Source organism: Marmota marmota, unplaced genomic scaffold (genome assembly GCF_001458135.2).
Source record: "Marmota marmota marmota unplaced genomic scaffold, marMar, whole genome shotgun sequence".
NCBI lineage: Eukaryota > Metazoa > Chordata > Mammalia > Rodentia > Sciuridae > Marmota > Marmota marmota.
In genome coordinates, this window is record NW_026000016.1 from 24,276,634 (window position 1) to 24,282,633 (window position 6,000).

The window sequence follows — 6,000 nt, forward strand, 5'->3', positions numbered from 1 at the left end:
AGGTGAGCGTAGCTCCACCCATGGGGCTGTAGGAAGCCTGGGCAGGAAGACACAAGTCACTCGAACCCTAGAAGAGCTGGGCAGTCTAGCAGCATGGGTGCCTAACTCCACATCGCCCAGCAGGGGAGTTAACTCAAGTCACATGCTAGGTTGGTCTCCCACACTGGGGAGCACCCAGCCCAGGCATAATGTACAGATTCTAGTCCTGGTTGCTTGCCACTAGCATTGGATGGACTCCCTATATCTGTGTCTGCACTGCAGGGCCTGCAGGCTTCCCATTCCTGCCTTCCTGGGGGCATCCCAAGGGCAGGCCATTGCTGACCTAAGTTCATACAGGATCAATTCGTGACTCTTCTAGTTTTCCTAGACTCCATCCACTTTGATGGTTTCTGCTGAGTCCAGAGGCCTTTAGTGGCTTCTCTGGGACACCTGGAATCCCAGCTGATAGCCTCTAGGTAGCCTTGTCTGTCTACATCCTTCCACCCATTCTCAGGAAACTAAGGGAGGATGTGTCTCATCAAAATGAGGAAGTCAACCAAGGAAAAAGGAAGATATCTCCAGAGAGGGGTTACAGGAACCTGGGAGAGAATGGCTGTGCTCCCCCACAGAGGGCAGCTGGGGCTGAATCCGGAGACAGACATAACTCAAATTATGACCACAGAGCAACCAGCTTTATTGGTATGTGAAGACAAAATGCTCAGGTGCACCCAGCCCACTACACATCCTGCTTCTTAGAGCACCTAGGGACACTTGTGTCCCTTCTGGGCATATAGCTTCATTCTACTGCCACTGTTGTGAATCAAGGCAAAAACTCCACAGCAGCCATTGCCCTTTGACTGCTTTTGCTGGACAAGCAGCACCTCATTCACATCCTCCCTGTTGCCCACTCCCCAGAGGGCCTCTGGAGAACTGAGAAGAGCTGGAGCCCCTACCTCTGCTCAGCTCATCTGCTGGGAGCTTGTACCTAGCAGGGCGCAATTGCCCTTCTTTGAACAAGCTAGGTCTATGCTTCCTGTTCAGCTTCTCAGAACTAAATAATGTTTTTGGAGATTTGCTTATAAGGAAGATAATTAAGAAGAAATCAAGGAAGTAACACCAAGGTCCGGATAGTGGTCACCTGTGTCTGGTGGGAAAAGGCATATGATGGAGTGCACCCAGGGGTCTTCATTTGAAAGTGCTTGTTCTTTTTCTTAATCCATGATAGGCAAAGTTGGGAAGTGCTTTTTTACTGAAATAATTGGCTGAGGCAGAAGTGGTTATGTTCTGAATTGTCTAGATGGTTTTATGTGAGTGGCTGATAGCTTCAGCTCATCTAGCAGAAAGCAAATGCCAGGCCTTGGATTCCTGCCAAACTTGACTCACTGAGCAAATGACTCCACCTTCATGGTATGTATAATTCAGACAAGCATTTGTGCTCATGTCCGTCTCAACCCAAAATGCATTCTAAGACTTGTCAGAGGTAAGAAAGAAAATCTGAAAACAGAAGCCTTTGTCCCCACGCTTTGCACCTTTCCTTCCTTCTCCTTTTCCTTGCCCTTTAGCTACATGCAATCAGCTGGCTATTTGGTGAGTCAGCACGCTAAAATTAAAATTTTCTCCAGTGTTGTTCACATGGACCCCACCCCCACTCACAGAAGGACTGGATTGAGATATTTTGAAGGTTGAAGTCGGGCAGCAATGGGGATTGGCCTGAATAGGAAGCATTGTGTGATTAAGACTCAAGAGGATAAGGAACAAATTCCAGGAACCCTCCTTACTTCTGCTTAGCATGTAATAAATGTGGAGAAAAAACTACTTAGGAATTACTTAAGGTCTCAATCTTGAAGAATTCTGTATTTGCTTCCCCCTGGAACCTGGAATGTGTTTGGGTAGCAGTTAAAATTAAGCAGTATTCATTTCAAGTGGTTCTAGTGATTTTTAAAATTAGCATCAGGTCACAGTATGGTAATTTACAGTTCAGCATCCACCTGTACCTTGAAATTAGAAACTGGAAGAACATTATTGTACGTGGGAGGAGAAATTTCATTAATCTGTTCAACAAATATTTATTGACTGGCACCTGAGCTGGTTGGTGGCAATTGAGCTATGTGCCAAACCAAAGTCCCTTCCTTGTGGGAGGAGAGAGAAGGGTGAGTCATTATAACCATATGTAGGACATGTGCTTAGGCTTTGGAGAGGGCTGCGTGTGTGAGTAGTGGTGGTTATTTTACAGAGAGTGGTCAGGACAGTCCTCTGGCAAGATGATATCTGAAGGAAGTGGAAGAATATTATGCAACTCTTGTGGCTGAGTGTACTGGGCAGAGGAAACAGCAAGGGCTAACCACTAGACACTCTGCACAGACACAGATATGGGGTGCCATAATATGGATCTGAAAGGCCCCCCAAAGCTCATGTTTTTGGAGGCATTTTCCCCATCCCATGGCACTACTGGGAGATGGTGGAACCCTGGGAGATGGGGCCCCGTGGGAAGAGGTTAGGTCACTGGGGACATGCCCTCAAAGGGGATTGTGGGACCCCCATTCCATCCTCTCTCCTTTTTCAAGGGGGAGGATAGCAGTGAGGTGAATGGGCGCCTAGCGCCTGGAGCCCCTGGAGCACCACCCCAATGCTGTACTGTAGAGCCAAGGCCCAATGCAATGGGGTAGATCAGTGGAGCCCTGAAATACCCAGCACTCTCAAAAATACACCTTTCCTTTATTCAAGTTGATTTATCTCAGGCATTTGTTAAAGTAATTTTACTAAAGGAGGCTGGGCAGGCCTGCTGTGATGAGACCTATACTCTGAAGGAGCAAATTTTGCAAAGAGAAAGGGTTTATTCAGCAGGTGATCAAACGCGAGAAGATGGGAGCCCCAGGTTTCAAAACACCTCCCTGAAAATCCAATCTCCAGCATTTTTGGAATGAAGCATTAGGGAATTGTGGAGAATTTGTTGGGGAAATGATTGGCAGAAAGTGTTCTGCGCATGCATGGTCAAGCTCAGCTGTTTTCCTTGAACACCTGAACAGAAGATGGCGCCTTGTGGGCTCTGAGGATGGAGTTTCCAGCCCTTTAATTTCACAAGTGACTCTTTGGACACCTGTGTGAGAGGTGGGTGGTTTCAACTGGCTTGAGCTACCTCCAAGTTCCTGAAAAACAACTCAGGCAGCTGTTACCTTCCTGACCAACACTTCAGAAGTGCTATCTACAGCAAAGCTTTAATGAGAGTACATTGCTTAGCCATGTGACCTCTAAAATTGGAAGTAAAACAAATAAAAGCAAGAGACGATGAGGGTTTATTTCTCTCCCTTGGTTACAGTAACCCCTAGGTGACTGACACATGGAGTATCATTCAGCCACCATCCCTCATCTGCCCTTCACTGTGACCCACAGGAGCCAAGAACTTGAATGCTGGGCAGTGAGTGGCAAGGTCCCACCAGGGAGATGTCTCCAGTACAGTGAGGAGGACAGAGCTGCAGTTATAGACCACCATGCTGGCCTGTGACAGGCTTGAAAGGAAGGTCAGAGAGCTGCATGTCACCCTTGCACAAGGTGGGGGCGGGCCAGGTACCAGTATTTTTTATGTGGTTCTGATGAAGCAGCTGGTGGGAAGGCTAAGGGAAAGTGGCACAGCTGGGAGGGGATCAAGCCGTTGGCATCTGTCCAGAGCTTTCTACCTTGGTGCCCTTTCTCCTCATGAGGTGGTGATTTTACAATCAGAGTGAGCACCTGGGAGCGGGGGACAAGAGAGGGGTTCCAGAAAGACCTCCTTCACCACCACCTTTGATGACAGACGAAAGTCACCCCAGCTGAGCAGAGTGCAGTGGGGCACAGCTAACTGGGAGGCTGAGGCTAGAAGATGGCTTGAGTCCAGATATAGAGGGCCAGACTGGGCAGCAGAGTGAAGCCCTGTGTTTAAAAAAAAAAAAACACCAAAGGATCTGACCTGTGAAAAGCTTCAAGGCAAATATTACAAAAGCATTCAGAGTCATGGTCTTGCAGCCGTGGGATTCTCAATGACTTGTATACCTGTTTGCTACCTTTCTGTGAATTTGACGAGTTGCTTTAGCAACTGAAAAATGAAGTGAACCCTTGCTCCCGAGCAGACTAACAGACTGTTTTCTAGAACCTAAACTGGCAACCTGCCCCTGGCTCCTTGCACTTCTTTCTGTACTAACCAAAACCTGTCATTAAGAGCATTTAAGTCCTCTCTTCTTTCAAGGGACACCCACTTCTGCCTTGTGCCACACAGGGGGTATTGTGTAAGACTTAAACCTCTAACCTTTTCATCATTGTGCTCTGTTTCCTTAAAGAAAGGGCTTCAGGGGTAGGACTAGCCGTACTTACTCTGCCTCTCTAGCTCTGGGCAGGTTCCTTTCACTGCTTAGTATCACTTTGTCAGTGGGCAAACAGGAGGTTAGTGACACCTCCGTCCCAGGGACAGTGAGGGACCCTGAAGCTTAGGCCTCTAGGACTCACAGAAAGGCACAGGAGAGGTGGGTGTGACACCAGGAAGTGGCACAGCAGATCTGCAGGGCTTTCTCTCCTCGAAGGATAGTGACTCTTTGCGCAAAGGCCTTCCTGGGTCTCCTTGCCTAAGGGATTTCCCTGTACCCCCACCCAGCAGACCAGAAGTGTCCCCACAGTGGCTCTCAACAAAGATGGACAGGGTTGGTGAGTATACACCTAGCCTTCGTCACTCCTCAGGACTTTTTAAAGAATCTTGTAAAGTGCTGATACACGATAATACACAAAGCAAATGTGCAGCCCCATGAAGTACTTTAAGGTGACACTTGCATAACCATTGGTGGGACTGTTGTGAGGTGCATTCCCCTCAGTGTCCCCCTTTGCTGACAGGGTGTCTTGTTCCAGGACTTGGTGTCTAGATGACTGGTTGTCCCATGGTTACCTGCTCCTTTACAGACCCACCTCTTCTGACTTCTTCCCACTCCTTAACCCTTGTCTTGGGATATCTTCCAAAGAAGTCACTACCCAGTGGTTGTCTCAGTGAACACTTTCTGGTAAAGCTGAAATTCAGCCAGTTGCTGAGGACAAAGATAGGTGTTGAGAGCTGAGTGTGGGGACGGAGCTGCTGTGCAGGGGTCCTCATGGAGGGAGCTGTGGAGTTCCTGACTCTCAGTGGTCTTGAGTGTGTACACAACAGAAAAGCAGCCTGCCTTGCTAGGACACTGTGTGGGGAGGGGCAGGCACATGGGAGAGACAGGCAGGAGCCAGGTCCTTGTGGCTTCCCATCCTGTGGGACGTGGCAGGAAAGGCCTCTCTTCCTCTTTCCTTTTCACCACCCCACTGCCTCCTGACACATCGCCCTCTCACTCATGGGAGGTTCAGTTTTGAAAACCCATTTCATGTGGCCATTCCAGTCCTGGACAAGTGTCTGTGCAGATCAAGCAGTTAAAAGACCAAATCCTGTCCACATGGGCTCCAGGAAATGCGCAGGTTGAATTGCCTGGATCCAGCTCTAATGTCTGTCATGTTGGCTGATCATGGAAGCCCAGCTCCCATTGCCAAAGCTCATGGCCTGAAGCTCCACTGAAAGGGAGGCATGGGGAGGGTGGGTGTAGCTACAGAGTAGGGCCCTGTGAGCTGAGCGCCTCCTGCCAGCCCCATCAGCAGCACCTGCAGCCAGCCCACAGGTCTCTCCAACTTCCAGCAGACAGTGAATCAGGGTGTTCAACGGAGCCCGTCTAAGGCAGGGGAGTCTGTGACTCCACCCATGAGTAATATTTGTCTTTGCTACTGTGTGTGTGTGAAATAGGCCTTCTATGGACTGAAGTGTATATATTTTTTTTTAATTTTTATTGTTGGTTGTTCAAAACATTACATAGTTCTTGATATATCATTTCACACTTTGATTCAAGTGGGTTATGAACTCCCATTTTTACCCTGTATACAGATTGCAGAATCACATCGATTACACATCCATTGATTTACATATTGCCATACTAGTGTCTGTTGTATTCTGCTGCCTTTCCTATCCTCTACTGTCCCCCTCCCCTCCCCCCC

At 48.4% G+C, this 6,000-nt stretch overlaps 1 long non-coding RNA gene across 1 annotated transcript in view; it reads right to left on the reverse strand.

The window, feature by feature from the left end:
* Positions 1-2,025: 2,025 nt before the first annotated feature.
* LOC125610365 overlaps positions 2,026-6,000 on the reverse strand; it is an 8,927-nt gene continuing 4,952 nt past the window's right edge. Inside the window, exon 2 of the long non-coding RNA XR_007349768.1 lies at positions 2,026-3,885. This is a non-coding gene — a long non-coding RNA (uncharacterized LOC125610365). The remainder of the gene's footprint in view (positions 3,886-6,000) is intronic.